The sequence below is a fragment of the Elephas maximus genome, chromosome 3, assembly GCF_024166365.1.
Source record: "Elephas maximus indicus isolate mEleMax1 chromosome 3, mEleMax1 primary haplotype, whole genome shotgun sequence".
Classification (NCBI taxonomy): domain Eukaryota; kingdom Metazoa; phylum Chordata; class Mammalia; order Proboscidea; family Elephantidae; genus Elephas; species Elephas maximus.
The window spans coordinates 213,419,496-213,431,062 of NC_064821.1; the positions used below are offsets into that span (position 1 = coordinate 213,419,496).

Consider the following 11,567-nt stretch of genomic DNA (forward strand, 5'->3'; position numbering starts at 1 on the left):
CAATGAGGGTAGGGGGGAAGCATTTGGAAGAAAGCGGGGCACAGAGATTCGCTTGCAGAAAAAGCACAGCTCTGCAGGCCGGGAAATTCTTTCACTTAAGAGTTATATGTGCTGGAATGTGCAAAGGGGAACAGTCTCAGTAGGGCCTTGACTCAGCAAGGCCTGGAATTGATGCTTGGGGCTGTTCGGCAAGATCCTGGGGCACTGAGATTCATAGCGGTCTGAGCCCAGTGCACACGCATGTATCAGTACAAGCCTTAAATCAGAACCACCCGCTGCACCTCCTCCCTTCTCCCAGGCTCATAGGCCTTCCCCTGCCTCCGTCTGCTCACCACCCCCTCCACGGTAGGCTCATTAAGGCCTTTCCCAGTGCAGAGGCACTGCATTCTGGGGACTGGTGGAGTGTTTGATATTTTCCACTCTGCGTGTCAAGGGCATTTACAGTCGGCGTCAGAATGTTATGTCAGTCTGAGAAGGCACTTTGAAGTGTTTGTGGTAGAGGCCACATGTGCAGGCAAGATGTGCCTCCTCCCGATCCCTGAGGTTCCTGCTCAGCTCTTTCCCAGCGTCATGTGACAATGAACAACACCACTTAACCCTTCGCTTCTTGGTGCAGATGAGTACTGTTATTGTTATTATTACTATTATTTTGCAAAGGCATTCCACTCTCAAGTCTTGGCTTTGGAGATGGTTTGGAGGCCTCTTCCTCTGCAATCTGGTCACCAGTTACTGGAACCTTCCAGTGGCTGTTTTTGCTACCACTCCACATGAGCTTATGTGTAGAAATGTATTTCCAAATAGTGTGCACAAAGCAAATGCTTGCATCCCAATACTGCACGGACCGTGAAAGCAATGGGGCTTGTGGTCCTGTGTGTTGTCCCTGAGCGGAGTCAGGGAGCTGACAGGTGGGCCGACCATCCCCTTCAGCCACCCTGTGGTCAGGGGTGCTCAGCCTCCCCCAACAGCAAGGAGGCCCCAAATGAAATCATTGGTTTTTCACTTTACTAAGTGATCATTTACAAGTGGCCTTTTCCACGACAGTCTGGGGACCTGAAACGCGAAGGAAAAAAAAAAATGAGACATTCAGAGGAAATGTTATCAGCTGACCTAAGTCTCTTAACTGGCTCTGTGGTTTGGCCCATGCGTCGGATCAGAGCTAAGATTGATGGCCTCCACAGCTCCTTTCAACTCTGAGGTTCCGCAGTGCTGAGCTCTCGGCTAGCCTGCAAAGGTCTTGGCAGGATAGGCTGGAGTGGAGACAGGGCTCCTCTCAGAGACAATGCGGGTTAGCCTCTCTGGGGATCCGTTTGCTTTCACAAAGCATTTGGCAATCCAGTGGGAACAAAGGAGCTTTTAACAAACATAAGTCATTTTTGTCACTTTCAGGCACTCAAAGATTGAGACCTTTTGGCAAAGGAGTTCTGGGCTCAACCCCATTGCCTCAGTCTCTAGAGAAAACTATTATTTTGGGGATTATGTTCTGCAGTAATATCTGTACTTCTTTATTATAATTTAGGGATCTGCAGAAAAAAGGGACAGATGCCTTAATACTCCAAACCCAAACCAAACCCACTGCCGTCGAGTCGATTCTGACTCATAGCGACCCTACAGGACAGAATAGAACTGCCCCATAGAGTTTCCAAGGAGCGCCTGGCAGATTTCAACCGCCGTCCTCTTGGTTAGCAGCTGTAGCACTTAACCACTACTCCAGCAGGGTTTCCTGCCTTAATATTAGACTATTAAAATTCTAATAACAGTTGCTATATGCCAGGGAATGTGCTAGGTTATAATGTGCTGGGCACTTTAAATTATCTGATTCAAGGCCCATAATAACTCTATGACCAGTAAACCAGTTGCCTTGGACTGAAGTCAATTGCAACCCCACGTCCGTCAGAGTAGAGCTATGCTCCACAAGATTTTCAATGGCTGATTTTTTTGGAAGTAGATTGCCAGGCCTTTATTCCAAGGTGCCCCTGGGTAGACTTGAACCTCCAACCTTGCCATTAGCACCTGAGTGTGTTAACCATTTGCACCACCCAGAAATTCCTATAACCACGACAGGCATCATTATCTGCATCTGAAACTCAGAGAAGTTAGTAACACGCCCAAGGTCATATCAGAAAATGGAGGATCTGGTACATGAACCCAAATCTTCCTGATTCTAATTAATATCTGTGCTATTAATCTCGATAGCACGACTGCCTATTTAAGGTGAGGGTCAGTGGCCTTTTCATCTTTGTATCACCAACAGCTCCTAGGACACTGCCCGCCTACCCTTGTCCCACATGTTCCCTAGCGCTGACTCAGAAGAGCTTCATAAATACCTCCCGAGTGAAGGAATGAGTGGCTAGCATGTAAAAAGCCTGGGAAAGATGCTGAAGCCTAGGGCAACATCTTTCAATTCCTGTAATGAAAGCCTGCCCTGGGACTTCCCCAACACAAACAGGACACTTTCCCAAAGCAATCAGGGAACTCAAATCCTTTGGAGCCAGTAAACCAAGAATCCATGTTTTCCTGTCCAGAAATCCCTCCCAGATAGTAGTAGTCTTCTTTCTTCCTAGGCCACACCTCTGGGCTTTACTGACATGCCAACAAGAAGGCACAGAGAGAGTGGATGGAGAACATCGGCTTACACAGTTCGTTAGAAAATCTTCGCTGCTTGTGTGCGCTGCACATGGGGTCAAGGTTTCACTTGATAAAAACGGCTTTTGCAGTCCTGTGAACAGGCTCACTGAGAAGTGAAGTGACAAAAACAGAGTTAATAGTGTTCTGTTGCAAAGGTATCTTGTCCTAGAAGTTGTCCTCAGGAGAGCTTCTAGCCTGGGGCTAGGGGAGGGGAGATGTCTCTTTTTTTTTTTTTTTTAACATTGGTTGGAATGAGAAACCTTTCCAGTCACTATGTCCTGGAAATAAAATGTTTGATGTAGAATGGTGTCCAAGACACATGACCTCTAAAAAGCCCACTTGGTCCCAATGCTTGAACCATACTTTCAATCATGAATTCCTACTTTGGGTCTCCTCTGTGCCTCCAGTAGTGGAGACCCTGACCCAATCATTCCCTTACAAGGCTTCCTCCTTTATATGGCTCTCTCCTCTTAACAGAGCTAATTTATTTTGTCTCCATTGTACCAGAAAGAAGGAGATATGTTTTTCTGCTGCCAAATGGATTAACCCAAGTACTTTTATTTGTTTTAGAGCTTAGCTGGCAGCTGGTTCTCACAGGAGAGGCAATTGGCAGCTAAATCAATTTTAAATTAGGCATTTGTCATGAGTCAGCCTACTCATAAACCTAAAAAAAAAAAAATCCCTAAACTTAAAGGTCAAAACTAACAGGACTAAGATCTGTTTGCTTTTTTAAAAAATTAATAGAGACAGTTGGTGGTCCTTTGCCTGCTAGTCTGTGTTACTACCATGATGCTTAGCTTTCTCTTTATTCTTTTATCATCCTACTTTTCCCTCTACACTTTCCTTTTTATGGCTCCTCTTTCCTTCTCTCGCCTCATGTTTTTCCCTGCCCACTGACTCATATCTTTCACTCTTTATCTCCCTGTTTTTTTCTCGCTCAATCTTGCATGTTCAAGATTTGAAGTACGATAGGAAACCAGGGAAAGATAACACACTTCATAAAAAAGAATTTGCATTTCAACCTATAGCTATAGCATTTTTCACTTCCTTGTAACAGCAGTTTCCACCTGAGAACTTACCTTCCTTTTCTATATTGCTTTCCCTCTTTGTCTTCTTGGTTTTTCTCCTTTTTCTTCTTTTTCTCCCTCTTTAATTTTTTCTGTTTCCTTTCCAGAGGGAATACAAATAGCTATTATTCACTGAGTACAAATTGAGTAGTAGATAGGCTAAATATAATATTGAGCACTTTTTAAATTTTGTCATTTAATCATACCCGGAATCCTAAAGGGTAAGTGATTTTACCATTTCATAGGTGAGAAATCAAATGCTTTGCCTACACCAATGAGTAGGCAGAATCAGGATTTCACCCCAGTGCTGCACAACCCACTCTGGTTCTCTTTCATTCATTTAGAAAGTTTTTCATTCTTCCTCTACATGCAGTTTGATTTTATCACAATATTTTTATTTTACTTTAGTATTTAACACTCTAAAAATGAAAATATATTTTTTATTAGAAAAACATACTCATTAAAAAAAAATTAGTCCAAATGCAAAATGTAAACACTGCAATTATGATTGAAAATCATTGATTGTCAACAAATTTGAATAAGACATCGAATAAAACCAACTAGCATTTTACACCTTTAATTGGATGAAACAAATGGTTATGTCAAGTTTAAAGGCATTTGGTCAAACATTGGAGGATTTGGTAAAGGTTAATACTGAGGTCTGGGAAATAGTTCAGGAAACTCCCTCCTTTTCACTGAGGGATTCCAGGGGAGGCAAAGGTATCTAAAAAAGAACTATCTACTCAACCTCATTTAAAAAAGGTTGTATTGATAAAAACTTTACTCATAAAGATTTGGTGATGGTTTTGCCTGTTATAATATGATATTCTCAAAAATTAAATGGTAAGCTTAGTTTATTTCCTAGCTTGAAGCAAGTTCTGCTCTATAATTTTAAAGTTCATAAAGAGACCTAAATATGAAAATAAACATTCAAGTGATCTAAATTAACCTTAAAGTTTTATTATGTATTTTTTTTCCTTGTATTATTTTGGCAGTCAGCTGAATGCAAGTGAAATCATGACAAATTTATTTTATAAACAAGGACGTAGACAGGTCTTTTAAGACATGCTGAAATAAACACCACAGAAGGGTGAAACTGACAGCCCTGGGGAACACAAGGCCAGAACATCTTAATGACACTAAGTAGACAATACTGTAGATAAAACGAAAAAAAAAAAAAAAAAAACCAAACCCATTGCTGTCGAGTCTATTCCAACTCGTGGCTACCCTGTACTTTGGATAGTCATCTCAAAATCCCAAGGCACCACTCTACAAATTTATTATGGGCTTAAAAAATAAATAAATAAAAATTTTTTTATCATAAAGCAGAAAATGATAACCTTCAGCTATAAGTGTTAATAACTAAATTAATTTATCAAAGACCATTTTAAAGAAGTTCAAGCCTGAGTAGCTAAGAAATGGTTATGAAGGCCCATCATGGATTCAGTGGTGTAGGCAACCTGCAACATATTGTAATTTCCTTTGAACTTGAACTTTTTATTTACTTTGTAATCTAGTTAATTAATTTTCTTAAAAAAAGCCAGTTGCCATCTAGTCCATTCACAGCAAGTCCGTGCGTTTTCGAGTTGAACTGCACTCCATTTGTCAACAGTACCATATTTCACTGTTAGTGGATCTGTTTTTTTTGCCTCCATTAATACTTTCGTAATGTTTGAAGTCTTGTAATTACATCATCTAGTACAGTTACTCTGAAAAGATTACCTTTTATTCACTGATTGGGTTTCAAAATGTTTTTATGTGCATGGCCTTACCATCCCTGCAATGCAAAGAAGACAAACTAACCCTTAGGAATGGCAAGTTACTTGTCCAAGGCCATCCAGCTAACAAATGGTAGAGTTGAGTTACTGATCTTTGATTTTTGGTTAACAACTCAAATAAAAATCAGCTACTTCAATCTGCGTGAGTAGCTTCCTCATCAAAGATACAGTGTTTTGCTGTTATTTTCACCAATATAAACTTTTCCAAAGGGATTATACCATATTTTTTTTTTATATAAGTATAGCATAAACTGTAATATAGTATAAGAGAACCCTGGTTCTCAAAGTGTAGTCTGGGGATCCTTTCAGGGGCTCCACAAAGTAAAAAATATTTTCATAAGAATGCTGAGACCCTATTTGCTTTTTTCACATTCATTCTTTCACAAGTGAAGTTCATCTGCGTGGTTTCAGATTTCACATTGCAACTAGTCTTTAAAAAAACTTGCCACTTGTATCGTATTTGGTGTAATACTTGAATTAATTCGCTTAATAACCTCATTAGGTATGCATTCTTTCCTTCTTTTACAGATAAGGAAATCGAGGTTCTGTGAAGTTAGGGTACCTGTCCAAGGTCACACAGCTCAGAAGTGACAGAGTTGGGCTTGGATTGCCGGTGATCCAGAACCAAAGCTGCTGAGCTCTCAACAACCCATGGCTGCTTTCCTGGGGCGAAAACACTGTCCCTGGAAGCAGAGGACACCACCGAGTTCCACCCCTCTTGCAGACTAGCTTACCCATCTGTCAAATGAAGCGGGGGGCGGGGGCGGCGGAGGGGGGGCTGTATTAAATGGTCTCCAGGATTTCTCTAAGCTCTGAACTTCTGTGAATTGATTGTTGCAAGTAAACCTCAAGAAAGACAAATACAGAAATGAGTAAAAATTGTGCAGGAAATATTAGACACACTCATCTCTCCCTTCATCTTTAGGAGCTTCAGCCAAGGTTAATCTTTGTTTTGGATTTTTATTTTGATTGTATTGGTGTTTCCTTAATCAAGATTAGCTGCTTTACCTTCTTACTATGTTTGAGTGCCAGAGAGTAAACAAATATACTATAGAGATTGGAACATGCAATATATATATGTATATATATGTATACATATAGGGGAGTTTCTTGTACTATTCTTGAAATTTTTCTTCTTGTTTGAAATTACATCAACATTAAAAGTTATTTTTAAAAAAGTTAATATCCAGAAGGCAATCTGAAAGATTATGAGTACTTCAAAAATTATGTTTACAAGGATACTATAATAACGGGAAAAGTGATTGTTACTACGTTAGGTGAAAAAAGCAGGATACAAATTATACGATATTACTATAACTGTAAGAGAAAACATAAAAACCAATGAGAGATTTAAAAATGAAAGGAAATATAATAAAATGTGAACATCTTTGAATGTTAAGACTAATAGATATGTATTTTATTCTACTTTTCTCTATTTTCCAAGTTTTCTGTAATAAAAAAAATAAGCATGTATTAATTTTTACCAACATATTTCATCAATGTCACTTCTAAATTGTTTTTCTTGCATTTTCCTTCTTCCCTCTTGGGTTCATTTTTCTTTTTCCTTAACTTTAACCTTTAAAGTTCTTTTAGTAAGCATCTGTGAGTGGCCAAATAGGTTTTATCATAATGTATCCAAAAATATCTTTATTTTCCTCCTCATTCAAGAATAATAGTTTAGGTAAGTATATAATTGTGAGGTAAGGGTTATTTTAATGCAGTACTTCAAAACTAGCATTCCTCTGTTATGTGCATTTAGTTGAGAGAGAATTCATTTCTTGATTACTGAGCATGTTGACTCTGTTTCTGAATTATTTTGTGTGTGTGTGTTTTAAAATTTTAGTTTGTAAATCCACCTTAGATGAAATGTTTTGTTTGTTTTTGTGTGAGGGGAGTTATTTGTTTTGACTCTGCCACAAGATTTATGCAGCCTCTCAACTCTCACAGTGAGCCTGACTCTCCTCCCTGGCCATGTGTGGTACACATTATGTTGCCCATTACTTCATAGGAGTCGGAGTCAAGTTTCTGTCAGACTATTTCTACTCCCAGGCCCTGGTAGGCCCATGGCTCGTTCCCTTGCTTATTGTTTTGCTTATTATCTTTCAGGTCAGCAAACATACTTAACATTGTTTTATTAAGATTATCTTTGTCTTCTAGGTGTACACACACACACAAACCTACAATTGCTAAATCTTTGGAGGTGGAGGAGAGTTTAAAGTTTGATTTCAAAGCTCCATTTGATCAGAAGTGCATTCATTATTTTTTCTTCTTTTGTATTTAGTTTTAAATTACAAGACATTTAAAAAATTCAGAGAAATTCAGGGAAGACTGCAGTGAAACCTGTGAGAGCCAGAACTCAACAGGACTGCCTTGTTTTTCTGGGTCTTGCAAGTAGTCCACCTCAGACAGCGTGCAGCCTTACCACTTTTCTACCTCTCATTTTAGTGGAAAATATTTGAGTTTTCCTTCTCTGACAGGAGAAGTTTCCAGTTTTTGCAGGTTTTACTGTATATTCAGATATATAGCAGCACCAAGATAAAATAGATGTTAATTTTTTGCCACATTTCTTTTATTTTTCAAAAAGGTAACCATTTTAGATGATACTTAAGTCCCCACATCTTTCCCCTCTCTTCTCCTAAAGGTAGCCATATTTTAATGCTTGACGTTTATCATTACCATTTATGATCTTGAATGTTTAACAAAAATAAACTACGATTTCCTGTGTTTTAAAGTTTTACATGAATGAAATTATACTATATAGATGTAAAACTATATTTTATTGAAGCTTTATTTTCTTTAGTATTATATATGAGTTTCATTTATGTTGAGATTTATCTAACTATATACTTTATTTTACCTACTATGTATTAATCCATTGTATGACTAGCTCACATTTCCCTAATACAGGATAGTTAGGTTGTTTTCACTTTTTTAAGGTTACAAATTGAGCTACAGCAATCATCCTGGAGCATGTCTCCTGGTACACAGATATGAGAGCTTCTTTAGGATAGATCCCAGGGCATAGATTTGCTGGATAGTCTCACAGTCAATTGCATAAATGTTGCAATTACTTCTCAAAGTAGTCATACTGAAGTACAGTCTCCTAGGCTATCTACTGGATTCCCATTTCCCCACACTTTCATCAGCATTATCAGGTATTGTTTTTGCCATTCTGACAGTCATTAAATACACTCTACTTGATTGTAATTGGAAATTCACTATTTCCAGAGTAGGCATCTTTTCATATTTATGGCCTTTTGGGTTTCTTCCTCCTGTGAATTGCTTTTTCATACCATGTGCTCATTTTTCTGTTAAATTATCTTTTTCTTTTGAGTTTATATCAGCAATTTAAGTACTTTGGATAGAAGCCCTTGGTCAGTGTGGTAGTGTGATGGTTAAGATTGTGTGCCAACTTGGCTGGACCATGATTCTCAGTGTTTTGGCAGTCGTATAATGTTGCAATCACTTTCCTATTGAGATTTTATATGTAATCACCCCCGTGATGGGATCTGTTCTGCGTAGCCAATCATTTGGAAGGGAGTTTCCTGGGCCGTGTGGCCTGCATCAAATATAAACAGATATTCTGGCAGGGCTTGGGGGCTTTTTGCTCACTCTGGATCGTGCAGCTGGCTCCTATTCATCTGACATCTGGTTCTTGGGACTTGAGCTAGCAACTTACCTGTGGTCTTACCTGCTGATCTTGGGATTCATCGATCTTCGCAGCCTGTGAACAAGAGCCCTGTTCTCTGGTCTACGGATCTCGGGATCACCAGCCCCTGCTGCTAAATGAATCAGGAGAAGTCTCTATCCTGACCTGCAGACTTGGGATTTTCCAGCCTCTACAACCATGTGAGCCATTTCCTTGATATAAATCTCTCTATATATATATATTTATACACTTTATTGGTTTTGCTTCTCTAGAGAAGCCAGCCTAAGACATTTGGTACCTAGAGAGGTTCTAGAGAAAAAAATTCTAAGGATGAGTTTTCTAAATTGGTTCTCATGCCTGTTTAGCCTTAAAGATGTTGATGACTCTGCTTCCAGTAGCAAAGAAAAAAAAAAAAAGGGCACTGTTAATCCCTGGCGTGAGGTGGCAATTCAAATACACGAAATACCACTGTCAATACATCAGGTAGTGGTAAAAGGCAAGGTTCTGGGTGATTGCATGTGTGATACACTTTCTGCAATTTTGTCATAATAAGAAGTATAAGGAAACTGATTGGTTGGTCATACTTTTACTAGACAAACTGGTGAAAGAAAGATATATTCAGGACTTCAGAGTCAAAGCTCAAGAATCACATAAAGTCCTCAAAATCTACACTTGTGCTTTGAAAGAAACCCTATTTCTTATAGTAACAGAGCTGATACTGCCAAAAACAAAACCCAGAGTCGTATTGTAAGAGTGGCTGAATTACAACGCCAACTCAATCTGAAATTAAACTGACGGCATTGATTGGGAAATGGGATCCTGAAACTTGAGATAGGGACATATGGGCAGATAATCAGGAAGCTGGAGACACTGAGCCCCTAAATTCCATTGAATCACTTTTGCCAACAGAACCAGCCCTCTTGCTCCCATCTGAAGAGATTATCCCATGTTTGTCTGCTAAATCACCCTTCCCAGTGAAACCATTAGCCCCTCCACTCCCATCTAATGAGATTAACTCAGCTCTATCCAAAGAGCCTTTGCCTAAATCATTGACTGGGGTATGGCCTGAGGCAGATGCTTAAAAGACAACTCTCCAGCCCTATGTCATAATTTAATCCTCAAGGAACTTGATTGCCTTTCCCTTCCACAAGACATCATACTGGTCCATTACATTGATGACATTATGTTAATTGGACCTGGCAAAGAAGAAGTGTCAATGACTCTGGACTTATTGGTAAAACATTTGTGTGCCAGAGGGAGGGAAATTAATCCCACAAAAATTCAGGCACCTTCTACCTCAGTGAAATTTCTAGGGTTCCAGTGGTGTGAGACGTGTCGAGATATTCCTTCTAAAGTGAAGAATAAGTTATTGCATCTGGCACCTCCTACAAGTAAAAAGGAGGCACAATGCCTAGTAGGTCTCTTTGGATTTAGAGGGAACATATTCCTCATTTGGGTGTTTTACCTCAGCCTATTTATCAAGTGACTTGGAAGGCTGCTAGTTTTGTGTGGAGTCCAGAACAAAAGAAGGCTTTGCAACAGGTTCAGGCTGCGGTGCAAGCCTCTCTGCCCCTTGAGCCATACGATCTGGTTCATCCAATTGTAGTTGAAGTGGCAGTGGCAGATAGAGAGGTTCTTTGGAGATTTTGGCAGGTCCCTATTGGTGAATCACAGCACAGACCCTTAGGATTTTGGAGCAAAGTCCTGCCATCCTCTGCAGATAACTACTCTCTGTTTGAGAAACAGTTTTGGCTTGTTACTGGGCTTTAGTAGACACTGAACACTTAACCATGGGCCAACAAGTCACCATGTGGCCTGAGCTACCTGTCATGAGCTGAGCGCTGCTGTCTGACCCTCAGAGCCATAAAGTTGGACATGCACAACAGCATTCCATCATTAAATGGAAGTGGTATATACGAGATTGGGCCCAAGCAGGACCTGAAGACACAAGTAAGTTGCATGAGAAAGTGGCTCAAGTGCCCATGGTCTCCACTCCTGTCATGTTACTTTCCATCTCCCTGTTTGCACCTATGGCCTCATGGGGAGTTCCTTATGATCAATTGACTGAGGGAGAGAAAGCTCGTGCCCAGCTTACAGATGGTTCTGTGCAATACACAGGCACCACTCAAAAGTGGACAGTGGCAGCATTACAGACCCATTCTGAGACTTCCCTGAAGGACAGCAGTGAAGCGAAATCCTCCCAATGGACAGAACTTTGAGCAATGCACCTGGTTGTTCACTTCGCATGGGAAGAGAAATGGCCAGATGTACTGGTTCTTGGGCTGTGGCCATTGGTTTGGCTGGGTGGTCAGGGATTGGAAGGAACATAATTAGAAATTTGGAGACAATAAGGTATGGGGAAGAGGTTTGTAGATAGACCTCTCTGAATGGGCCAAAGAAGTGAAGATGTTTGTGTCTCTTGTGAATGCTCACCAAAGGATGACCTCA

At 39.9% G+C, this 11,567-nt stretch overlaps 1 long non-coding RNA gene across 1 annotated transcript; it reads right to left on the reverse strand.

The window, feature by feature from the left end:
* Positions 1–767: 767 nt before the first annotated feature.
* On the reverse strand, positions 768–3,775 carry LOC126073977 (uncharacterized). Its single transcript, XR_007516896.1, has 3 exons — positions 3,705–3,775; positions 2,634–2,731; positions 768–1,050 (listed from the first exon to the last, which is right to left on the reverse strand). It is a non-coding gene; the product is annotated as an uncharacterized LOC126073977 (long non-coding RNA).
* Positions 3,776–11,567: the final 7,792 nt, after the last annotated feature.